The 27270-nt window shown below is 45.7% G+C and overlaps 1 pseudogene; it reads right to left on the reverse strand.

Annotated features, from left to right (window-relative positions):
• Window positions 1-20462: 20462 nt before the first annotated feature.
• Window positions 20463-23655, reverse strand: LOC141021718 (uncharacterized; annotated as a pseudogene).
• Between the last annotated feature and the right edge of the window lie 3615 nt (window positions 23656-27270).

Genomic DNA, 27270 nt, shown 5'->3' on the forward strand with positions numbered 1-27270 from the left:
AAATTTATCACATGAATTGGAGATGAACTTGTGTGGCATACTGGCATTTTTCCTTTAGAATTTATTACTAGTAAATGTGTTATGTGTACGTGCAACTTGTGTGGTTGTTGCACGGGCTCCAACACGCTCTTTGAGAAAAAAAAGGTGGCACAGCTTTGGATATACGTGACGTGGCGGCATCATACAATAGCATCGTTCGCTATAGTTGTAGTACACTCCTACTAGGATGACAACTCCTATAAAACCTTGCGCTTGGCTCTTTGCCTCTTCAGGAGGTTCAACAGTTCGTACTCGTGTGAACCTTGCACTTGGCTCTGCGCCTCTTCAAAAGGTCCAACAATGATGATACTACAGTACAATATGCTTCTGGCAATCTGACACCGATTGAACTGCTGCACGTCCACCGCGAGGGAGAGGGCGAGGGAGAGGGAGAGGGAGAGGGCGCTGTAGTCAAAACCCTCTCCTCGTCCTGCGAACCACCGCGCGCGTGGGCAAGGGAGAGGCGTAGTAAGCAAGCTTCTCCTCATTCGGTGAGTTGACGGGACACATCGAAGCAGTACTAGTACTAGTAGTAGTAGTCCATACTGCGTCCTTTCCGATTAATATGGCTTAATTTGAAACGAGAAAAATACACTGGCGGTCAACGTATGTCACAATACGCTCTTTACAGTCACTATATATAGTTTTGCAGCGATTATACGATCACTAGCTCATCGTCGAGCACCGTATTGCACCCTACTGACCGGCCCATAGTCGACGTGGCACTTTGTTGACTGGTTAAATTGTCACCTAGTTTCTGGGTCCCACCTGTCAGTTGGCAGATCAAAGAAATCAGTTAAACAAAACTTTACGCAGGCGCGACACGAGTCCAACCCTTCCGCACGAACCGCCCTGGCTTTGTATGTGAGTGCATGCACGTGTCCTCCCTCGGTCTTCCAACAAAGAGTGTACATCGGCTATAAAACAAAGAGTGTAGTACATGATGTACATCTACACTCCAATGTATTTAGCCTTTAATCTAAATCGATATTGATTGACTAATGCACCAACTTGTGCTGTAGGTATAGGCTACATGTCCATCCTTAGTTACAGCATGCAATGGCCTTCATTTAATCTTCTTATCTCAATGGTCGCATGCACACATAAGTCTGCTACTTTTGGGCGTTAATTATGCCCTGGTCAATTGTAGCGACCCGACCTCAGACGGTCAAGTCTCTATGTTTCTGTGCCATCCCTGGATCAGTATGCTGGCACACACAGTACATCAATGTATATATCAAAGTGCAATCACATGTATAAATAACATAAAACTGATATATACCTCATAAGTCACAGCGGAAACAAATAGTCGGGTGTGGAGTCCCATCAACGCCATCGGCAGGTTGAGTGTAGACCCTAACCCTGTACCGTACTCTTACTCGTTGGAAGAAAGTATGTGCAACATGATACGTTGCAGCCGTGTAGGTCAGTACATTGAATGTACCGGCAAGATCACAACATGAGAAAACACATGATAAAACTATACTATATGCAATATGGCTTTGTGGCTCTGTGTCTGAGTTTTGTTTTGCATAAAAGCTGGTTTTATTTTCCCTACATCAAAGAAATTCAGGAGTCTATACTACGGAGTTTCCTATCATGACATGGTTCCGCCAACCGATGTCTCATGGCCCAAATCATCATAAGTTGCCCACCATTATGTTATCAGTCCGGTGTTGAGAGTTCCGAGATAGATCCAAGTCTAGAGGCTCAAATTGTCCATAACCGGGGACACGGCTAATCGATTAGGTTTAACCCTCTGCAGAGGTTTGTACACTTTACCCGCAAGATTCGATCCCTCTTTTTACGTTCTCGCACTTCAGGGTGTTTGAGAACAAGACGACCGAAACATGGTCTTCCAAAGATTCCCCTGACCACTGTCCGGTCCTCATCCAATCCTACCGTCGTTCTACATCTGCTAGCACCGTCCCAGCCAGAGTCACAACTAAGGTCAACCAAGCCAGAGCCCATAGTGACTTGCAGTTGCATAGGTAAGCTTCCGGGCATGAAGTATTCTTCCGTCTCTTTGAGTCTGGGTGAAGCTTTCCGCAAGATGTCATGGCGCTTCTCCATGCATCCCGGCCATCCAATGGTTTCTCCAGGGTGCCCGTCAACCGTCCTTCACCCAGTAGTGTGTACTGAATTCTTGTCTCGAGTCTTGAAGTCTTGAGGCCTTGAAGATGCAGTCCTCGCATATGCCATCATGAAGTTGTCTTCATTGACATAGAGTCCTCCTTCTTCACACCACTCTCATGCACTCATACCAAACCCCATCTACTATAGCGTAGCATTAAAATATATAACGTCCCGGGCTTGGTAACAGGGTGATGGGTTCCTACCTCATGCATAGTACTCAACTACAAGAATTCAATATCACTACTGGAGGGATTGTTGCAAAGATGACACTAAATGCAATAAAACATAGGTATGAAAAACATGGTCAAAGTGAACTTGCCTGGTATTACATGATGAAGATAACAACACTCTCAGAATAATGACTTGGTAGAACTATTCGTCAGTCCGTTGAAATCTATATAATCAAACGTAGTATTCACATAAGCAATCAGTCCTAGCAATCAATACTATCAATCCAAATAACACTCAACTAAATAAAATAGATAAATAAAACAATAATGAAATCAAAGAAGGCCAAAAAAATATCCAAAGAAAACTTTAAAGAAAACTAGGGAAAACCAACACACACAATATCAACCAATAACTTTCATAACCACACTAAATTAATCTAAGAAATTACTTAACAGAAAATAAAATCTATTTTCATCAAAAACAACAGAAAGAAATTATCTAAAATAATTTCTAGCAAAACAACTACAATACTAGCTATTACATACACTATTCACTAACTCTGCTAAACTGAAATCCTAAACAGTAGCAAAACTAATAAAAATAATTTCTAAAATTATCTACTGAATTCTAACAGAAGTATATTACATTGAAGAAAACTTTGCAAAAAGAACTAATTAAATCTAAATAAAACTACAAAGTTACAAACAAAACAAAACTACATCGAAAACAGTACTGTTTTGCCTAAACCCTAATTTAAAATAAACTAAAAATAAATCACTATATGCTACTGGATAGACAAAACTATAACAAAACAGTAGCAAAAAGAATCAATCGAAAATATTTTATAAAACTCAAGATACGACCAAATTGGTTATTTGAACCAATTTCATCAAATTCAATTTTCAACAACTCAAATATGAAATCCTATTGCACTAGCAGAAACTTCAAGAAATTATAAAACTAATGCAAAAAGAAACACTAAATTTGGATCTAAAACATAAAAGTTAGAAGCAATATAAAATCAGAAGTATTATGTTTTTAAAACAGAAACGAAAATAAATAAAAACAATCGGGCACTAGCTACGTGGCCTACTGCTATCGGGCCAGGGAGGTGGGCGATCTGAACTATCTAGCGCTCGGTCGTAAAATAACACAAACGTGTACGGGCTAAAACAGAAAGACCGATCGGCTAAACCGGCTAGACTTGAACCGATCTAAACCGAATAAAAACCGTAACAAATCGGAACTAAACCGATCTAATTAAAAAAAACCAACCTCCTCGATAGATCTAATCTAGAGTGTTGAAAAAAGATCGAATGGGGGAGAAGAGAGGGGATGCTCACAGTGGCGGCGAGGTGACTCCGGCGAGGTTCCGGCGGCTCGGGTTCAACGCAGTCGACGCCTCCGGTGGTCCCTGGTGACGGGGAAGGCATCCAGGAGATGCGGAAGACGATGGCGATGACGATGGTGGTCGGTGGTGAGCTCGGGGACGTTAGAGGAGAACGGCGGTGAGGTTGACGCGGCGATGGCGTTCGGGCTTCGGCGGATGACGGTGCTCCGATGCGTTTCGGGCTTGGGTGAGGGCACGGGGAGATGCGGACGAGCGATGGGGTTACGGTGGTGATCTCAGGTGGCGGCAAGGTGGTTGGGGTCGAGTGCTGCGGCGGCAATGGCGTGGCGGCGGTGCTCGAGCTCCGGCGAGGCAATACGTGCGGGGGAGAGGGGTTCGGGGCGGCTTTAGGGCAGAAACGAACGAGGAAGAGGGGTATGTATAGGGGGAGGGGTTCTTGGAGGAGGGGGCGAATCGGGGAAGAGGATCCCGAGCGATCCGGGATACGGCGGCGGTTGAGCGAGCTAGGGCGTCGACTTGGCTTGGCGTGAGGAGGAAGAAGACGGCGGGCCCCATGCGTCAGTGGCTGCGGGCAAGAGCGAGAGGGAGCGGGCGACCTATGCGAAGGGTTTTCGGGCACGGGAGCGAGCTGCTAGGCCAGCTGGGCCGCGGGGAGAGAGAGAGGTGGCCTGGACGACTGGGCTTCAGCCTTTTAAAAAGACTTTTCCCCTTTTTCTTTTAAACAGAGAACAGAACAGAAATAAACTAAGAAACAAATAGAAATATAATATACGCATATAATATATCAAAATGTTCAGAAAAATAAATCCTAAAAGATGAACATATTTTCAAAGGCAACTAAAATCCACAAAAAAATTAAATAAGGAAAACAGTGTTACCGGTTCACTTAAAAACCAAATAAAATATTTTAAAATACCAAAATGATTTCAAACTCATTTTTCTCCATTTTCTACTTTAGTGAATCATTTTACCCTATTTTCCATATATTTTATTTTTTGGAGAAAATAATTTGAAGAAAAACCAAATAACTCTGAATTGAAAAAAAGGGTTTCAAAAGAACTTCCAATTTGAATCTTTAAACTTTCAACTCATATTTCACATAATTTTAAGAAGTCATTTTATCTTCTCTCATGAAAATCATTGAGTTGCATAAAGTTTCTGGTTTGAATTATTTGCAAAAATGAAATTCAAATATTTTCGAAAACCCTTTTCATTTTAATTGGAAGAAGTCATGTCATCTTCACTCTAGGGTTTTGCATTTGACAAGAATTTGAATTCATGGAGATCAGAATGCAAGTGAAAAGTTTGGGAAAGTCATTTCATTCCCTCTCATTCAACTTTCAAAAAGTTTCAAATTCCACTCAATTTCACACAATCAGTCACACAACAATCAAACAAACAATCATAAATATTTATTAATATAACATTCCAAAATTTAGAATTTTGGGATGTTACATCAATGTGTAAATCTCTAAATGTACAGTCTTTCACAGACGTAGGGAGTAGGTTGAGCACTTGAGCGTGAGCGTGTGTGTTGCGTCTTGTGCTGTGTGCCGCATGGGTGCGTGAGTGTTGCGTGCGTCCATGTGTACGTGTGAGTGTTGCATGTTGCATGCATGCATGGGGCTTACTCCCTCCCATTGACATGTTCATATTTCAAGCTTCCTCTGTTCCCTCCATATGGTGATACTCCCTATGTTCCCAAATAGTACGGAGTAAAAGCCTCCCTCTGTTCCCAAATACGGAGTATTTGTCTTTCTACAGATTTCAACAAGTGAATAGGTACGGAGCAAAATGAGTGAAGTGAGCGTAGAGGCATAGGGATACTGTAGAAAGGAAGTCCTCGCGATCCATTATTCCCCATCTCGGTCAGAGAGAACTATTCAACTAGTCTTCGCAGTGAAGTGACAATACACGCTGCAGCAGATGGGACACGTAATTAATAAGCTCAACCAGCATGTTGGTGTTACTAAATCAGCCTTACCCAGTACTGCCATCATGTTTGCCAGTAGAGCACGCTTCCGCAAATATGCCTACACACCTCTGTCCTCCATTAACTGACATATGGGCCCTGTTGTGGTAGACCCACATGTCATCGGTGTAACTATTTACACTCCGAAGGACGGTATATCCTGGTAGTAGTACTAGTAGAATTGAGATTCAATGCACTTTCTTCCCCATCTTCCACTCTTCTTCCTCCTCTCTTCCCCATCGTCGGCCGCACACCATTTACCCCCGCTCACTGCTCGCCCGCCCGCGCCATCTTCCTTGGTAGCTCGCGCGTACCATATCCCCCCGCTCACTGCTCGGCCACATGAGGAGAAGCTTCTTCACTCGCCCGCCCGAATCCACTTCCCCGATGGCTCGCAGCCACCGAAAACCCCAATGGCAGAACCGACTTACATGCAGAGCCGTGATTGGAATTCCCTCCCCGATGTTCTCTTGGAGCAGATCTGTAGTCGTATGGACCTACTCAGCACCGTCCGTCTAGCCGCATGCTCGGTGTCTTTGTACTGTCTACTCGTCTGGAACCGACCGGTTCTTTTCAAGACATCCTGCTTGCTGATGCCCGATCCTCGCAGGTGGCCCAGACACCGACTTGACGATCCTATGGAGGTTGCCGTGGTGCCCCTCGACATGCTACCACTACCCGTCCACCTGTCCTTCATGCGCGGCCACTACTGGGCGGGCATGAAGGCCAACTGGATCGTCCTCATCCACCACACCGGTAGTCCGTGGCGTCTCGTGGATATCTACACCCAGCGAGAGATCACCCTTTCATCGTTGGATACCGCCGCCATCGAGCCTCGCGGCCCGCCGGACACTCCTGCCTACTACGCACGAGACGCGTCAAGCTTTTGGCTCGACCTCTGTTTGCAGAAAGTTGTAATCTGCGAACTGCCCACACCATCAGAAGACTACATGGATTACAAGCTCATTGCCTTGTTCAACATGGGATTAGTCTATCTGGAATCCGGTCTCCATACATGCTTATGGCTCATCATCAATCCTGTTGAGGCAACATTTCTGACTGATGCTATAGTGCACGATGGCATCGTTTACGCGGTCGACGCACTGATTGGCTGCCTATACTGGTGGAATCTATCGTCGTGTAATTGTTCTATCTCATGTCATCTTTACCTTATGAATACGACAACCTGTTCATTTGTTACAAATTTAGAATGCATAGCACGTCTATAACCACATCATTGCTATATGTTCCTCTCATTTCCTAGATTTTTATGACCACACATGTTATTGTTAGAGTTGATATGAGAACAATTGGCATCTAATGATTGTTAGAATACATATTATGAGCATAACATCATGATTGCTATATGTTACTCTCGTTTACAAGATTTTTATAACAATGCATGTTATTGCTTAGAGTTGATATGAGAACAGTAGTAGTAAGTGATATGGTAGAATATGAGTAGGCGCTGTCATAGCTGTTTTCCTCTCATTGTTACATGATGTTTGAACCATGACATATTTGCTAGAATATGAAAGCCATTGGCTTATTTTTTTAACTTGGGGTATGATTATGACCACGGCATTGCAATTCTCTGTCTATGATATGTGTCACTGTTATAATAATCTTAATTCCACACATACTCTGAACATGATTGTTTATTTTTGTCCTTTTGGTCTCCAATTTGAATTGTTGCAGCAGATGCAAATGCACTGGCCTTCATGATTCCAGGACCTGGAATCATACCAGCCGATGGGTGGTGGTTTATCGCTCGTTCAGCTGACGGCGGTCATTTGATGCTCATTCGCACGTACCAAATTGACCAAACCATTACATCAAACCACATGCAGTACAATGCGTGGGGCGTTCGTGACATTGATGGCTATGGCTGCTTGGTGTTCGAGAAAGATCCCAGCTCCGTTGGGCCAGGCGTATTCAACTGGAGGCGGGTTTACAGCCTCGGCAACCACTCCTTGTTCCTCGGGCTCAATTATCTGATCATCCAACCAATCATCGATCATATCACCGGCAATGATTACTGTGCTATGCAACTTCCATTCGCGAGGGGGGGCTGTGTTTACACATCATACCATGGGTTTCATGAATCACCATATCCAGAGATTCGTCGACACAGCTTGTTGCCAGATAATCTTCAGTGTGTGAAAGGCATCAAGCTTCCATGCGATGGATGGCTTTTGCAAACCCGACATGCGGTGATGTGGTTCATGCCAACAGCAAATATGCACAACTTCATTTGTGCTGATATCTAGACTGAGCCATGTATTCTGCTACTGTAGCACGACCGTCTTTTGTTGGATATTATGTACTGTTGTTAGTTTGAAGCACTCCTCTGGTTTGAAGGATAGATACGTTCCTGGGATCAAGTGCATCCTAACTCACCTGCGTAGGATGTACTGATAATGATGATGGAGATGTTGTGCAGAAGCCATATATATACATATATCAGTTAGGCTTCAAGTGCGTACTTGTTAGTTAAACCTATGTATAAATTGTGACACTAAATACGACTAGTAAGTAGTACAGTAGCAGTACTAGTATATGTCAGTCAAATTATTCATCATGTCCACACATTGAATTGACGTGACAACACGCTGCGCGTGAGGTGACACAAGAATCCCGGCGGCGTGTTTGGGTATTCTGGACTTCAGATTTGGAGTACCACTTATCTGTCGAAATCTTCCATCATTCACTTAAAACAGTCGATTGATCATACATTGAGTACCATATAACTGGAATTACCGATGCAAGTCGAAGAAGGATAGGCCGGTGCTGCCGGCTGGCGTCAAGTTCGATCCCACGGATCAGGAGCTCATCAAGCACCTTGAGGCCAAAGTGAGTGCCGACAGCGCGAGATTTCAGTGTCTCATCGATTTGTTAATACCAACCATCGACAGCGAGCACGGCATATGCTACACCAAACCTGAGAAACTTCCAGGTAAGACACCGACCAGTTGGCTACTTTCACAAACATATTCCTTTGTTTATAGCTCTATTTTTCTTTTTAGACACAGACCTGGTGAAGCAATTACAATTTGACAGTTAATAAAAAGTGAAACAAGTGACTGCAACATGCCAAAGATGTTATGAAAATGCCAACTAGGTACACTAAAACCTGTATTCCACAATACTGCAGGTATCACACTGAGTGGCCTAAGGAAGCATTTCTTCCAGTGCAATTCCAGGGCGTTCAAAAGGGGCACGTGGACGCGTCGCAAGATACAGTCGGAGTGCGGCATGCACGCGATGTGGCACAAGACTGGCAATACCTTGCCGGTGATGGTCAACGGCCGGCAGACGGGCAGCAAAAAAGGTTCTGGTGCTGCACACCAACAAGAACTTCGACCAGCAGAGGACCAACTGGGTGATGCACCAGTACCCCCTCGGGGACCTGGAGCAAGAGAAGGAGTGGGAGCTGGTCCTCTGCAAGATTTTCTACCAGACGAACACTAGGGCCAGGAGTAAAAAGATTATAAGTTAGTTTGGTATTGGTAGTTGTACTGCCTTGTCGTCCGCAAGTTTGTATTATTGTTAACGATATTTTGGTATGAACTTGCATTTTCTTCCAACCATCATGCCAAGGGTCGACGTGGATATAAAGCTGAATCATTTGTTTCGAAATGAATTTTCAGGCACCTAATTTTTATTTGATGGGTAGCATAAGCACCCGCCGTCGAATTCCCAGTTCTCCAATTTTTTCGAAACAAGTGCATGCACTTATTATCACGATAAAAAAAATATCCGTGCTGCATCCCAGTTATCAGTCTGTACTTGCAGAATTATCTCGTTTATTGAGCACGTATATTGTTTTCTTAGGTCGAGCAAGTTTCAACTGGGCTGTAGACTGCCCAGGGTTGGTTTTGTTTTTAACAGGCCTAGCCCATGACGACAACGGGGCACAAAGATCCAGCAGGTATCTACTGGCCTCTGGCCCACCAGCGTTAGTTATATTTTGTCTTACAACATCCGCAGGCAGTTTTTTTACTGAATCAAACACACAGCCCAATTCTATTTTCCTCTTGAAACGCATGTCCTACATCCGTTTTCTAATCTCTACCTACAGTTCTACTAGTTCATATACACGTATCATTATATTGAAAACAAATAAAATTCCCTTTTCATATTTACATCCTTATTTTTGTTTTTTTTCCCACCCAGCGCTGATTTTTTTACCACTGGTTTTCCCTTAAACAACCTCAATTGTCCCACGTCTTATTTGCTTACAAAAACAAAACGATTTTTTTGGCAAATCATAAGTTCTTAAAAAAATGTTTATCATTTCGGGATTACAACAGTTCGGACTCCACCGAAATATGCAAAATAAGGTTGAACTTTTTGACTGTGGTCCTGGGCAGAAAATGGGCTGTAATAAATTACTTAAGAATTAGCAAATGGGCTGCAAATTATAAAAAATAGAAAATGGGCTTTATGTTGTCTGCCACAGATTTGGAGGCTGACTTGTGGGTCTACTAAGTTCATGCGTACACAAGGTTTCTCAAAAAAGAAACATAGTCAACAATCGACTCTACCAGCGTCAGACCGTTACATGTCAATCTAACGGCAATTGTGCTTCTTTAGTCTCTGATCTTCCTGCCCCAGCCGCCCAAGCCAGCGCCGTCAGAACCGCCTGCTCCCGCCTCCCGTGGCCGGCAGTGCTGTCGGGCAGGCCTCACGTCCCCATCATACTTGCATCCCTGGCCTGTCTATCCCTCTACTCACCCACACCTCCTGTTATTTTCCGGCGACGGCAGCCGAACCAGTCAACCCTCGTACTCTCCACCGCGTGGGCAGCCACTGCCGTGTCTTCCCCGGCTCCGTGTCGTTCCCTTCGTAGGCCTCGCCGTCGTCCACCGCCCTGGTGGTCTCGGCGCGGCATGGTCAACGATGTCCATCCAACGGCCGTAGTGCTTCTTCAACCTCTGGTCTTCTTGCCCCGGCCGCCCAAAGCAGCGCCGGTTGTGCCGCATGCTCCTGCCTCCCGTGGCCGGCTGTGCTGCCGCAGAGGCCTCACCGTCCCCATACTACTCCCACCGCTGGCCAGGCCATCCGTCCACTCACCCACTCCCCCTGTTATTCTACGGCGACGGCAGCCTCACACCGCAGCCGAACCAGTGAACCCTCGTACTCCTCTCCGCGTGGGCATCCACTGCCGCATCTTCCCCGGTTCCGCATCGTCCCCTTCCTAGGCCTCGCCGTCGTCCACCGCCGTGGTGCTCTCGGCGCGGCGTGGTCAATGTGGTCAACGACCGACTTCCATCGGAAGAGTATTGTACGTGGAGAGGCTGACAGCTGGGTCCACGGCAGCCGCAAGGAAGTGCCTCCTTATTACGCGCAAAATAATTATTCCTCCACCTGACAGCAGGGACCCACCGGACGGGCCACCAGTATTTCGCGGAAAAAACGTTTCCCCCCTGACTGCTGGGACCCACCGGACGGGCCACCGTATTTCGCGAAAAAACGTTTGCCCCTGATTGCTGGGACCCACCGGACGGACCACCGTATTTCGCGAAAAAACGTTCCCCCCGCTGTCAGCTCGGACCCACCAGAAGTGCCTCCTTATTACGCACAGAAAAATGAATACTCCCCTTGCTAGCTGGGGCCCACCATGGTGGGAGGCTGACTTGTGGGCCTACTAAGTTGACGGGGACGGAGGGCTTTGTCAACTTAGTCAATATGAACGATTCTAGCTCCAGTGGCCGTACGATGTCCATCCAATGGCCGTCGTGCTTCTTCAATCTCTGCTCTTCCTACTCCAGCTGCTCAAACAAGCGCCGGCGGGACAACCTGCTCCCTCCTCCCCGCGGCCGGCTGTGCTGCCGCGCAGGCCTCACCGCCCCACCTACTCCCATCGCTGGCCTAGCCATCCCTCTACTCACCCACACCTGCTGTTATTCTCCGGCGACGGCAGACGAACCAGTAAACCCTCGTACAGTCGTACTCCCCTCCGCGTGGGAAACAACTGCCGAGTCTTCCCTGCCTCCGTGTCGTTCCCTTCCTAGGCCTCGCCGTCGTCCACCGCCCTGGTGCTCTCGGCGCGGCCTGGTCAACGTGGTCAATGACTGACATGCATCTGAAGTGGATTGTACGTGGAGAGGCCAACAGTTGGGTCCACGGCCGCACGCAAGGAAATGCCTCCTTATTACACGCAAAATAATGATTCCTCCACCTGACATCAGGGACCCACCGAAAGGGCCTCTGTATTTCGTGAAAAAACGTTACCCCCGCTGACAGCTCGGACCCAGCAGCTATATCTTCGCACGCAAGGAAGTGCCTCCTTATTACGCACAAAAAATGAATACTCCCCCTGTTAGCTGGGACCCAGAATAGTGGCAGGCTGACTTGTGGGCCTATAAAGTTGACTGCGACGGAGGGCTTTGTCAACTTAGTCAATATGCACGATTCTAGCTCCAGTGACCGTACGATGTCCATCCAACGGCCGTAGTGCTTCTTCAACCTCTGGTCTTCTTGCTCCAGCGGCCCAAACCAGCGGCGGTTGTGCCGCATGCTCCTGCCTCCCGTGGCCGGTTGTGCTGCCGCAGAGGCCTCACCGTCCCCATACTACTCCCACCGCTGGCCAGGCCATCCGTCCACTCACCCACTCCCCCTGTTATTCTACGGCGACGGCAGCCTCACACCGCAGCCGAACCAGTGAACCCTCGTACTCCTCTCCGCATGGGCATCCACTGCCGCATCTTCCCCGGTTCCGCGTCGTCCCCTTCCTAGGCCTCGCCGTCGTCCACCGCCGTGGTGCTCTCGGCGCGGCGTGGTCAATGTGGTCAACGACCGACTTCCATCGGAAGAGTATTGTACGTGGAGAGGCTGACAGCTGGGTCAACGGCAGCCGCAAGGAAGTGCCTCCTTATTACGCGCAAAATAATTATTCCTCCAGCTGACAGCAGGGACCCACCGGACGGGCCACCAGTATTTCGCGGAAAAAACGTTTCCCCCCTGACTGCTGGGACCCACCGGACGGGCCACCGTATTTCGCGAAAAAACGTTTGCCCCTGATTGCTGGGACCCACCGGACGGACCACCGTATTTCGCGAAAAAACGTTCCCCCCGCTGTCAGCTCGGACCCACCAGAAGTGCCTCCTTATTACGCACAGAAAAATGAATACTCCCCTTGCTAGCTGGGGCCCACCATGGTGGGAGGCTGACTTGTGGGCCTACTAAGTTGACGGGGACGGAGGGCTTTGTCAACTTAGTCAATATGAACGATTCTAGCTCCAGTGGCCGTACGATGTCCATCCAATGGCCGTCGTGCTTCTTCAATCTCTGCTCTTCCTACTCCAGCTGCTCAAACAAGCGCCGGCGGGACTACCTGCTCCCTCCTCCCCGCGGCCGGTTGTGCTGCCGCGCAGGCCTCACCGCCCCACCTACTCCCATCGCTGGCCTAGCCATCCCTCTACTCACCCACACCTGCTGTTATTCTCCGGCGACGGCAGACGAACCAGTAAACCCTCGTACAGTCGTACTCCCCTCCGCGTGGGAAACAACTGCCGAGTCTTCCCTGCCTCCGTGTCGTTCCCTTCCTAGGCCTCGCCGTCGTCCACCGCCCTGGTGCTCTCGGCGCGGCCTGGTCAACGTGGTCAATGACTGACATGCATCTGAAGTGGATTGTACGTGGAGAGGCCAACAGTTGGGTCCACGGCCGCACGCAAGGAAATGCCTCCTTATTACACGCAAAATAATGATTCCTCCACCTGACATCAGGGACCCACCGAAAGGGCCTCTGTATTTCGTGAAAAAACGTTACCCCCGCTGACAGCTCGGACCCAGCAGCTATATCTTCGCACGCAAGGAAGTGCCTCCTTATTACGCACAAAAAAATGAATACTCCCCCTGTTAGCTGGGACCCAGTATAGTGGCAGGCTGACTTGTGGGCCTATAAAGTTGACTGCGACGGAGGGCTTTGTCAACTTAGTCAATATGCACGATTCTAGCTCCAGTGACCGTACGATGTCCATCCAACGGCCGTAGTGCTTCTTCAACCTCTGGTCTTCTTGCTCCAGCGGCCCAAACCAGCGGCGGTCGTGCATCGTGCTCCTGCCTCCCGTGGCTGGCTGCGATGCGGCGGAGGCCTCACCGCCCCTACTACTCCCACCGCTGGCCAGGCCATCCCTCTACTCACCCACACCCCCTGTTATTCTGCGGCGACGGCAGCCTCACACCGCAGCGAACCAGTGAACCCTCGTACTCCTCTATGCATGGGCATCCACTGCCGCGTCTTCCCCGGCTCCGCGTCGTCCCCTTCCTAGGCCGCGCCGTCGTCCACCGCCCTGGTGCTCTCGGCACAGCATGGTCAACGTGGTCAAGGAACAGCTTCCATTGGATGTGGACTATACGTGAAGAGGCTGACAGCTGGGTCCACGGCCGCAGCAAGGAAGTGCCTCCTTATTACGTGCAAAATAATTATTCCTCCACCTGACAACGGGGACCCACCGGACGGGCCACCGTATTTCGTGGAAAAAAAACGTTTCCCCCCTGACTGTTGGGACCCACCAGCTACACCTTCGCACGCAAGGAAGTGCGTCCGGGCAAAAAAAACAAAATGATTTGCCCCCCCTGACTGCTGGGACCCACCAGCTACATCTTTGCACGCAAGAAAGTGCCTGACAATCGGGACCCACCTGGTCGAAGCATACGTAGCATTGTCATTCTGGTCGCGAACGTGTACGTACATATATACTGGTGGATATAGAGGCCCGCACGTGTCGTAGTAGAGGCGCGTACGTGTCGTAGTAGAGGCGCGCACGTAGCATGTACACGTACGTACATCGGCCAGGGTGCAATAAAGAAAACACGGCCACGTATGTGTACATACGGGCGGGGTCTCGAACGCCTACTCACGCATACGTACGGCCAGGGCTCGTGTACATGGCCGGGTCAGAACGGAGAAACAACGTCGTCGTCGTGTTCATGGGGAGGCAACGGAATGCGTCGTGTTCATGGGGAGGCAACGGAATGCGTCGTGTTCATGGGGAGGCGACGGAATGCATCGTGTTCATCGGGAGGCAACAGAACACATGGGAGCCAAACGGCTGGGTCGGAATGGAATGCGTGGTCGTGTTCATCGGGAGGGCTTGGACGGAACAGGCGATGGAAACGAGGCCTGGCGTACCGCAGAACGGAGGAACGGACCTCCTACGGTCGAAACGGGGGTCCTGTTGATAGGGAGGGGTGTGGCGTACCGCAAAACGGAGGAAACGGACCTCCTACGATCGAAACGGGGGTCTTGTTGATCGGGAGGGGTGTGGCGTACCGCAAAACGGACGAAACGGACCTCCTACGGTCGAAATGGGGGTCCTGTTCATCAGGAGGGGTGTGGCGTACTGCAAAACGGGACTCCACGGGATACTGTTCATCTCCACCGTCGACCTCCTCCAGCCTCCACGGGCTACCGTCGAGCTCCTCCAGCCTCCACGGGCTCCTGTTCATCCAGCCTCCACCGCGCGCTACACCACCGGCTACTGTTCAACCACTCCTCCACCGTCTACTGTTCATCCAGCCCTCCACACCACGGGGTCCTGTTCAACCACCCCTCCACGGGCACCCCTCCACCGTCTACTGTTCATCCAGCCCTCCACACCATGGGGTCTTGTTCATCCAGAGGCAACGCCACCGCTCACTGTTCATCCAACCCCCCCCCCCCCCCCGCAACGTTCACTGTTCATCCAATTGATCGGCTTAAGTTAGCAGCAGTAGCAAAGGAATCGCTCGATCGGGTTCAGTTAACACCCATCGATTGATCGCTCGGGTTCAGTAACCCGTAGCCTGCAGTGCAATCGCTCGGGTTCAGTTAGAGCCCAACGCATCGCTCGGGTTGAGTTAGAGCCAACGCCTCGCACACACGCGCGTACATGTACGAGAGAAACGCGCATCGCTCGGCCCCCGACCTCCCACCATAACCGGGAACTCCCCGAAATTTTCCTCGCCCTCGCTTCTACCACGGTTTTTTCCGTCATGGACGGCCCAAAGAATGTCATGCAGCTGCGTCTCCGGCCCGCGCAGGACGAAAAGCCCATTTTCTGTCATGATTTTTTGTCATAGAAGTAGGAGCCCACCACATCTATGATGATACCGGGTTTTGTCACAATTACCTTCATAGAAGTGTCATATGTATGACAGAAAAAAATTTCGTTTGGCCCAAAATGTCACGGATGTGTCTTTTTTTTGTAGTGCTATTCTTTGACATTCATCACAAGATGAGACAAACTTACGGGCATCCTTGAAGAGAGTAGGCCAATAAAATCCAGATTGCAATACCCTATGAGTGGTTCTATCTCCAGCATGATGCCCTACATAAGCTTCGGAGTGACATTTCCATAGGATTTGTCCCTGTTCATGCTCAGGTACACAACGTCTAATAATACCATCTACTCCTTCTTTATAAAGATGCGGGTCATCCCAAAAGTAATGTCTTAAATCGTAGAAGAATTTTTTTCTTTTGTTGGTATGTAAAGCTAGGTGGTAAATATTTAGCAAATATATAATTAGCATAATCAACATACCAAGGAGAACTATTAGAAACATTTATTGCAGCTAACTGCTCATCAGGAAAACTATCATCAATAGGCAGTGGGTCATCAAGCACATTTTCAAGCCTAGACAAATTATCAGCTACTGGGTTCTCAGCTCCTTTTCTATCAATAATATCTAAATCAAATTCTTGCAACAAGAGAACCCAACGAATAAGTCTAGGTTTAGCATCTTTCTTTTCCATAAGATATTTAATAGAAGCATGGTCTGTGTGAACAGTTACTTTTGAATCAACAATATAAGGTCTAAATTTATCACAAGCAAACACCACTTCTAAGAAATCTTTTTCAGTAGTAGCATAGTTTCTTTGAGCACTGTCTAGAGTTTTACTAGCATAATGAATAACATTCAGTTTCTTATCAACTCTTTGTCCTAGAACAGCACCAACAGCATAATCACTAGCATCACACATAATTTCAAAAGGCAAGTTCCACTCAGGTGGTTGAACAATAGGTGTAGAAATTAAGGCTTTCTTGAGTGTTTCAAAGGCATCTAAACAATCGTCATAGAAACAAAAGGAATATCCTTCTGCAAGAGACTAGTAAGAGGCCTAGAAATTTTAGAAAAGTCTTTGATAAATCTCTTATAGAAACCAGCATGACCTCGGAAACTACGAATACCTTTTATATCTTTAGGACATGGCATTTTCTCAATTGCATCAACCTTAGCTTGGTCCACTTCAATACCTCTTTCAGAAATTTTATGACCCAAGACAATGCCTTCATTAACCATAAAGTGGCACTTCTCCCAATTCCATACAAGATTTGTTTGTTCACATCTCTACAAAACTCGCTCAAGATTGCTTAAACAATCATCAAAAGACTTCCCATAATAGAAAAGTCATCCATGAAAACCTCAACAATCTTTTCACAAAAGTCAGAGAATATAGCAGTCATACATCTTTGAAAGGTAGCAGGTGCATTACATAAACCAAAAGGCATACGTCTATAAGCATAGGTTCCAAAGGGACAAGTAAAAGTGGTCTTTTCTTGATCAGGTTGAGAAACAGGTATTTTGTGAAAAGCCAGAATATCCATCAAGGAAGCAAAAGTGTGTGTGCTTAGATAATCTTTTAAGCATTTGATCAATAAAAGGAAAAGGGTAATGATCTTTTCTAGTTGCTTTATTTAGTTTTCTAAAATCAATTACCATTCTATAGCCTGTAACAATTCTTTATGGAATAAGTTCATTCTTATCATTAGGAACAATAGTAATACCTCCTTTCTTAGGAACACAATGAACATGACTTACCCATCTACTATCAGCTATAGGATAGATTATACCTACTTCCAGAAGTTTTAGTATTTCCGTTCTTACCACTTCCTCCATTTTCGGATTTAATCGATGTTGGTGATCAACAACGGGTTTAGCATCGGGTTCCATATTAATTTTGTGCTGTCATAGAGTGGGACTAATGCCCTTTAAATCATCAAGAGTATATCCAATAGCAGCTCGGTGCTTCCTTAGAACTTTCAATAGTCTTTCTTCTTCATGTTCTGAAAGGTTAGCACTAATAATAACAAGATATATATTCTTTTCATCAAGATAAGCATATTTCAAAGTGTCTGGCAATTGTTTTAATTCAAACACAAGATCACATTTAGGTGGAGGAGGACCTCCTAGAGTTTCAACAGGCAAATTGTGTTTAAGGAGAGGACGTTGTTCAAAGAAAATTTTGTCTATTTCATTTCTTTCATGCATATGTAAATCATTTTCATGGTCTAGCAAATATTGTTCTAAAGGATCAGTAGGTGGTACAGCAATAGTAGCAAGACCAATTAATTCGTCCATACTAGGCAATTCTTTTTCATGAGGATTTCTACTAAACTTGGAAAAATTAAACTCGTGAGACTCATCACCAAAGCTAACACCAACAGTTTGTTTCCTACAGTCTATCTTAGCATTAACTATATTCAAGAAAGGTCTACCAAAGATAATGGGACAAAAGTAATCTTGTGGGGAACCAAGAACAAGAAAATCAGTAGGGTATTTTATTTTCCCACACAAGACTTCAACTTCTCTAACAATCCCAAAAGGTGATATGGTATCTCTTTTAGCAAGTTTAATGTGTAAGGAATAACACTCACACTAGCACCCATGTCACTTAAACCATGATAACAGTGATCTCCTATTTTAATTGAGATGACAGGCCTGCCAACAACAGGTCTATGTTTATCCCTTTTATCAGGTTTGGCAATTCTAGCAGCTTCTTCACAGAAGTAAATAACATGCCCATCTATATCTTCTTGTAAGAGATCTTTAACCATAGCAATGCTAGGTTCTACTCTAATTTGTTCATCAGGTTTAGGAGTTCTAATATAGCTTTTGTTAACCACAGTTGAAACTTTATCGTCCAAAACCCTGATACTTCGAAAGAGATTGCCATTTTATACACGAAGTGCATCTAGTTTTTGCCGTAAACCTCTCAACTTTTAAGCACATAGTACGTGGGTGAAATGATGATACCATGCCAACTTTCAACCTTTTCAGAGTTCATTTTGTAGTGTTTTTCAATTTCAGGGTCATTTAGCTAAAATAAATCAGTAAATGCATGAAAAATAGCAAATGAAGTCAGAAAGTGTTGAAAATTGATCACGTGGCTTTGAATGGTGCATACTGGACGCATAAAAAGTCTGGAGTTGAAATAAGTTTTAAAAAATGAAATGCCTTTGTAAGGGATTGTCCATTTTGTACATGAAGTTTATTACCCACAAGTATAGGGGATTAATTGTAGCTCTTTTCCATAAGTAAGAGTGTCGAACCCAACGAGGAGCCGAAGGAAATGACAAGTAGGTTTCAGTAAGGTAATGTTTGCAAGTGCAGAAATTGTAAGTAGCGGAGTAGTTTGATAGCAAGATAATTTGTAACAAGCAAGTAACGATAATAGTAACAAAAGTGAAGCAAGGTAGCCCAATGCTTTTGATGCAAAGGATAGGCCAAAATGGTCTCTTATGATAAGCAAAGCGTTCTTGAGGGTACATGGGAATTTCATCTAGTCACTTTCATCATGTTGGTTCGATTTGTGTTCGCTACTTTGATAATTTGATATGTGGGTGGACTGATGCTTAGGTGTTGTTCTTCCTTGAACAAACCTCCTACTTATGATTAACCCTCCCGCAAGCATCCGCAACTACGAGAAAAGTATTAAGAATAAATTCTAACCATAGCATTAAAATTTGGGATCCAATCGGTCCCTTATGGAATAGCGCATAAACTGGGGTTTAAGTTTCTGTCACTCTCGCAACCCACCATCTAATTGCTACTCCACAATGCATTCCCTTAGGCCCAAATATGGTGAAGTGTCATGTATTCGACGTTCACATGACACTACTAAGGGAATCACAACATACATACTATCGAAATATTGAAAACATATCAAGTTCACATGATTACTTGCAACATGATTTCTCCTGTGACCTTAAGAACAAAAGTGACTACTCACATATGATAAACATGCTCATAATCAAAGGACTATTAAATAGCATATTGGATCTGAACATATAATCTTCCACCAAATAAACCATATAGTAATCAACTACAAGATGTAATCAACACTACTAGTCACCCACAAAAACCAATCTATAGTTCCGGTAACAAGATTGAACACAAGAGATGAACTAGGGTTTGAGATGAGATGGTGTTGTTGAAGATGTTGATGGGGATTTCAACTGTGGGTGACTAGTACTCCTTTGATCATGAGGGAGAGTTTTTGGTGATGATGAGGACGAAGATTTCCCCCTCCGGGAGGGAAGTTCCCCCGACGGAATCGGTCCGCCGGAGGGCAAAAGTGCTCCTGCCCAAGTACCGCCTCAAGGTGGCGGCGCTTTGTCCCGAAAGTCCTCTTATTTTTTCTAGGTAAAAATGACTTATATACCAGAAGATGGGCACCGGAGGTGGGCCAAGGAGGCCACAACCCCCCAGGGCGCGCCAGGGGGCCCTGGCACGCCCAGGTGGGTTGTGCCCACCTGGTGGCCCCCCTCTGGTAGTTATTTGCTCCAGTATTTCTTATATATTCCATAAAAAATCCCCGTGGAGTTTCAGCTCATTTGGAGTTGTGCAGAATAGGTAGCCCGACGTATCTTTTTCAGGTCCGGATTTCCAACTGCCGGAATCCTCCCTCTTGGTGTGTACCTTGTAAATTATGAGAGAAAAGGCATTAGAATTACTCCAAAAAGAATTATTAAGGGTAAAAACATTATAAATAACAGTAATAAAACATGATGCAAAATGGACGTATCAGAAGCGCATCCAGTTTTTGCATAATATTTGTTTGTACATAATATTTCTTCGCCTTTCAAATGGCAAAACAAATAAGTACCCTAACTATTTCAATGGTTCCCTCCGGTTTGTCCGAAGTAGGACTTTCCAGATATATAAGTCCGAAAAGTCACTATAGAAGAAAGTGATGATAGTGAAGCTGGTGACATCCCAGAGTGGGATCTTTGGGTGTAAAACTTTTTCTTCACGTGTGTCCCTTTGCGCCGTAACCATGGACAATCGGCATCATTTAACTAGATGCTCGGGTCAATAGTCACTGTGAAGGGAGCAATTTCATGAAACTTTTCATAATCTTCTGACATGTCTATCTTGTCCTCCACTCCTACGATGTTTCTTTTCATTGAAAGAACTATGTGGCGCTATGGCTCATCGTATGATGTATTCGCTTCCTTATCTTTTCTTTTTCTCGGCGTGGTAGACATGTCCTTCACATAGAAAACCTGCGCCACATCATTGGCTAGGACGAATGGTTCGTCTGTGTACGCACGATTGTTGAGATCCACTGTTGCCATTCCGTACTGCGGGTCTTCCGTTACCCCGCGTCCTGTCAGATTGACCCATTTGCACCGAAACAAAGGGACCTTCAAATCACGTCCATAGTCAAGTTCCCATATCTCCTCTATATAACCATAATATGTGTCCTTTGGCCTATTGGTGTTTGCTGCATCAAAGCGGACACCACTGTTTTGGTTGGTGCTCTTTTTATCGTGGGCGATCGTGTAAAATGCTTTCCCATTTATCTCGTACCCTTTGAAAGTCAATATATTCGAAGATGGTAACTTGGACAACAAGTACATGCCATCTTCAAGAGCGTCGTCATGCATGAGACGTGTCTGCAACCAACCAGCGAAAGTCCCCGTTTGTTCACGTGTAATCCCGTGGTCAGACTGCTCCGAGTGTTTGGTGCGTAGAATATTCTTATGTTCCTCGATATACGGAGCCACCAAGGCGGAATTTTGTAGAACTGTGTAGTGTGCTATAGTGATAGAATGCCCGTCCATACATATTATTGCTTTTGGTCCTAGTGTGCCTTTTCCACCCAGTCTGCCCTCATGCCACGATTCAAGAACACCAAACGGCTTAAGGTCAGGAATAAAGTCAACACAAAACTCAACGACCTTCTCATTTTCATGGCCCTTGGAGATGCTTCCTTCTGGCCTAGCACGGTTATGACCATATTTCTTTAAGACTCCCATGAACCTCTCAAAGAGGAACATATTGTGAAGAAATACAAGACCTAGAATGGCAATCTCTTCGACTACGTGAACTAGGACGTGCATCATGATATTGAAGAAGGATGGTGGGAACACCAACTCGAAACTGACAAGACATTGCACCAAATCATTCTGTAACCTTGGTATGATTTCTGGATCGATTACCTTCTGAGAGATTGCATTAAGGAATGCACATAGCTACACAATGGCTAATCAAACGTTTTCCAGTATAAGCCCCCTCAATGCAACCAGAAGCAGTTGCGTCATAATCACGTGGCAGTCATGAGACTTTAGGTTCCGGAACTTTTTATCTGCCATATTTATTATTCCCTTTATATTCAAAGAGAAGCCAGACGGGAGCTTCATGCCGAACAGGCATTCAAAGAAGATTTCATTCTCTTCTTTGGTAAGAGCATAGCTGGGATGACCCTGATGCATGCCGTCTTTTCCGTGCATACATTGCTGGTCCTCCCGTGCCTCCGATGTATCTTTTGTCTTCCCATACACGCCGAAGAAGCCTAGCAAGTTTACTCAAAGATTCTTCGTCACGTGCATCACGTTGATTGCATAACGGATCTTTAAGTCTTTCCAATAGGGTAGGTCCCAAAATATAGATTTCTTCTTCCACATGGGTGCACGTCCGTCAGTGTCATTCGGAATAGATTGTCCACCAGGACCCTTTCCAAAGATTACTTTTAAAACCCTTACCATATCAAGTATATCATGACTTGTACAGTGGCGAGGCTTCTTCCGGTGATCTGCCTTACCTTTGAAATGCTTGCCTTTCTTTCTTACGGAATGCCTGCTCAGAAGAAATCGATGATGTCCTAGGTACACATTCTTCTTACAATTATCCAAATATATAATATCGATATCATCTAAACAATGCGTCCATGCGCGGTATCCCTTGTTTGTCTGTCCTGAAAGGTTACTGAGAGTAGGCCAATCATTGATGGTCACAAACAACAATGCATGTAGGTCAAATTCCTCCTGATTGTGCTCATCCCACGCACGTACACCTTTTTCATTACACATCTATAGGAGTTCTTCAACTAATGGCCGTAGGTACACATCAATGTCGTTGCCGGGTTTCTTAGGGCCTTGGATGAGCACTGGCATCATAATGAACTTCCGCTTCATGCACAACCAAGGAGGAAGGTTATACATACATAGAGTCATAGGCAAGGTGCTATGATTGCTGCTCTGCTCCCCAAAAGGATTAATGCCATCTGCGCTTAGACCAAACCATATGTTCCTTGCGTCATCTGCAAAGTCCCCCCACTTTCTCTCGATTTTTCTCCACTGTGACCCATCAGCGGGTACTCTCAACTTCCCGTCTTTCTTTCTATCTTCTTTGTGCCATCGCATCAACTTGGCATGCTCTTTGTTTTGGAACAAACATTTCAACCGTGGTATTATAGGAGCATACCACATCACCTTGGCAGGAATCTTCTTCCTGGGGCGCTCGTCCTCAACATCACCAGGGTCATCGTAGTTGATCTTATAGCGCATTGCACCGCATACTGGGCATGCATTCAAATCCTCGTACTCACCGTGGTAGAGGATGCAGTCATTAGGGCATGCATGTATCTTCTGCACCTCTAAACCTAGAGGGTAGACATCCTTCTTTGCTTCGTACGCACTGTCGGGCAATTCGTTGTCCTTCGGAAGCATCTTCTTTAACATTATGAGCAACTTTTCAAATCCCTTGTCAGATACACCATTCTTTGCCTTCCATTGCAGCAATTCCAGTGTGGTGCCCAGATTTTTCTTGTCAGCTTCGCAATTTGGGTACAACAATTTCTTGTGATCCTCTAAGATGTGCTGCAACTTCAGCCTCTCCTTTTCACTTGCGCAGTTTCTCTTGCATCGGCAATGGCCCGACCAAGATCATCAGTGGGCTCATCTGATGCCTCTTCTTCAGCTTCTTCCCGCATTGCCGGCTCAGCTTCTTCCCCCATTGTTGTACCATCGTATTCAGGGAACCTGTCGTGGAATTGTCACGGCAGATGTCCTTAGTGTCAGGACTTAGTTGCGAGGCCAGCGCAACTATGTAGTAGCTTGAGAGGGGTTGGGCGTAATCAAGAGACACAACACAAGACAAGGATTTAGACAGCTTCGGGCCCTGGGAAACATCATCCGGTAATAGCCCTACATGCTATTTGTGGCTAGGTCTCATTATGCTCATCAGAGAGTCGCCGGTAAGCCGGCTCTTTGTGTCTAGCCCTAGAGATTGTTTCTTGTTGCCCGTCCCTCTTTGGGGTGCCCTGCCCCTCCTTATATAAGTTGAAGGGGCGGGTTACATGTGGAGTCCTATTAGGATTAGGACTAGTCTATTACAAGTGGAATCCTAGTCTGCTCCATTAAGGGAAAACTCCTTATGCCTTTCCTCGTAAACCGGCCCACCATAACATGAGCCGGCCTTCTGGGCCTTGGGCCTTGTCATCCATCTGACCAGCTGTTGGGGTTATCAGTAAGTCACCAAATACTCGCCGGGTCTCTGTGAGCCGCCAAGTCCGGCCGGGTCATACTTCCGGCCGGGTCATACCGCGTGGTATATCCCCGACATTAGCCCCCTGTTTAATTTGGATTTATCCATGTTAAACTGATCCTGTAAAATAAACACAAGAACAAACTTGATAGGTTGTGTTCCGGGTTAAATATTTTCCTGAACCGGCACATGATCATCTTTAAGTCCTTGTCATTTCCTTGTTGATATGTATATGCCCATGATCTCATAATAAATCTTCTTTAGCAGATATGTTTCAACTTTGTCAATGCAAAAAATCCAGATACTTCTTTTGAAAAGTCCGGGTCAATAGGCCAGCTTCAGAGTCAATTTGCTGACATTGGTCTCTTGTAGAGAAATATTGTGAAGAATAATCCACTTGAGTCGGCTTTCAAAGCGTCGGATTAAGAAATATTGGTCTTGAAATACTCATCTGATATTCAGCCAGTTTAAAGATGTAGAACTTGCCGGTTTAATATTACCAAAATCGCCGGTTTGTAAATATTGATGGCACCGAGTCATAATTGTTGCCGACGCCGAGTCATAATTGTTGATGACGCCGGGATATGATTGTTGCAGACACTAGGTCATAATGATTGGTGACGCCGGGTCAATCTGATTTGCTCAAAACTGGGAATTCGAAAGTATTTCTCCTTATATCCGTGTTACCTGTAGCCCCCAAGTGACGGGTTGTCATGCTTGCACCAACCTGGGACTTGTAATTGTCTTATGCCCACAAAACTTCAACCGGTGTAGCCTCCAAGGGCTGGGTCATTATGCAATAATGAGCAGGGATTTTGTAGATGTAGACTTGAGCAGCAACATGTAGCCCCCAAGGGCCGGCTCAGTAAGATAATATTGAGCTGGGACTTTATATATATTTCCTTGAAACGAATACCATATGCTGTAATCCTCTCCATGGGGCCCGAACCCACGTCCATAAGGTTAAGAGCTTTGTACTCTTCCAACTGAGTAGTGGACCTTTCAATACAATGGATTTAAACTTGTATACCTTGAATTGTTGACAGGAGCAATTGGTAGCCCCCAAGGGTTGGCTCATTACAATGTGATGAGTCGGGTCTTCAATAAAGCCAGTAAAAATGACTTTGCATTAGCCCCCAAGTGCCATGGTGCATGTTGGCAGTGACATGGGACTTGCATATTTGATGTGATCTCAATTTAAATAATGTAGCCCCAAGTGCCGGGTCGTAAGCCTGCAGCGACTCGGGACTATTCTTTCCATTGTACAATAAATCATATCCATTGATAAAATAATAGCCATTGCGCCAAAGCGACTTTGAATACCTCATCTGTTGATAAGTCAATCCGGAGGTTAAATACCCGGTGGCTCTTGGCCAATGGCGATTTAATACACCTCCATTGTAAGCCGGAATTTATACAACCCGACGGCTTATAGCCTTTGAGAAAATCAAGAATTGATAACCATTTTGAGACACCAATTTCAATCTTAGATGATGGGCTTGAATTTAATCATTTATGTAAATCATAGCTCTGTAAATCCTGCAGAGTTTAAACAACATATGCCCTGGCGACTTAACGTCAAAAACCAGGGCATGTAACCACCCAAATTTAGTCTTATCCTGCACATAATTAGATCACAAGATCCCTTGGCGGTTTACCGCTGGGCGGGTCATAATATCTCACATATAACCACTATGATATTGAATTTATACTGCCGGTTTACATGACCTGTGCAGTAAGGGTGATAACCCAATCCTTAGAAGCCAAACCTTCCAAGTATTAATATTGTCATATGCTGGCGACTTGTTCGTCAAAAGCCAGGGTGGGTTAATAGATACCACATATATATATGCTTCAGATATGAGCAAAAAGCTTCAAATAAAATCCAAAAATTGTTTGCAAAAAGAGACTTCAAAAATTTTGAGGCTTCTGATTCGAATACGATCAGGAAACCATCCCACAGGGGTTAAGCTAAGATTCGAATATGATCATATAGCCCCCAGTGGCTTTGGCGTTGCCGATCAAGAGGGTACCGACAGCTATGTTCTCTTTGGTTCGAATACGACCTATGTTTGAACAGGAAGCCCCCAAAATGACCTTTGAGAGTTGTTTAACGATGCTGATTCAAATACGATCCACGTCGGTTCCCAAAAGGGGTTGAGCTATGATTCGAATACGATCAAGAAGCCCCCTAGTGAGCTCGGCAGTGTGCCGATCAAGAGGGTACCGACAGCTATGTTCTCTTTGGTTCGAATATGACCTATGTTTGAACAGGAAGCCCCCTAGTGATCATGAGAATATTTAATGACTCTTATTCGAATACGATCAGGGTCACACCAAAAGGGTTAAGCTAAATTCGAATACGATCAGTGCCCAATGGTCATTAAAGCAGGGTACCTATGTTTAGGTTGTGCTTTGTAAAGACTCTTTTTGGTCCCATTAATTTTTCCTGAGAACTCAAACTTTGTGAGAGATAAATTCTTTTTGAACCGGAAAAACCGGATATTGAGAGTTTCAAAGCTTTGTGATAGACAAATTTACCTTGAACCGGATTTGAGAGCTTCAAAACTTTGTGGCAGATAAATTTCCCTTGAACCGGATTTTAAACCGGATATTAAGAGCTTCAGTGCTTCGTGGGAGATGTCAAGTCTCTTGAGCCAGATCTAAACCGGAGTCCTTCTTTTTAAGCCGGAAATTTTCTGACGGCCTTTAAACTTTTTCACCAATATGGCGGTAGCCTCCGGGACCGAATTATTTCTCCCTCCAATGACCCGGAATTCTTGAATGCATTGAAACCGACCAATGCTGCCGAGTCATATCATTGTAGCCCCCGAGTCTCAAGACGACTCGAGGAGTTGGCTTTGAGATTCTCCATATTGACCATAGCATAAGGTGTATATCATTGGTATTGACAGCGCGATGTGAATCCACAGAAGGTTGAAGTGACTGCAGCGGGTTATAAATGATCCCGTATGAGCCGTGTCAGCAACTCGGCCAATGGTTCCTTCCAATTGGATGTTTTGAAGTTAACCAAACTGTAGTGGCGGCGACTTGTGCGCCT

Source organism: Aegilops tauschii, chromosome 4, assembly GCF_002575655.3.
Source record: "Aegilops tauschii subsp. strangulata cultivar AL8/78 chromosome 4, Aet v6.0, whole genome shotgun sequence".
Lineage (NCBI taxonomy): Eukaryota > Viridiplantae > Streptophyta > Magnoliopsida > Poales > Poaceae > Aegilops > Aegilops tauschii.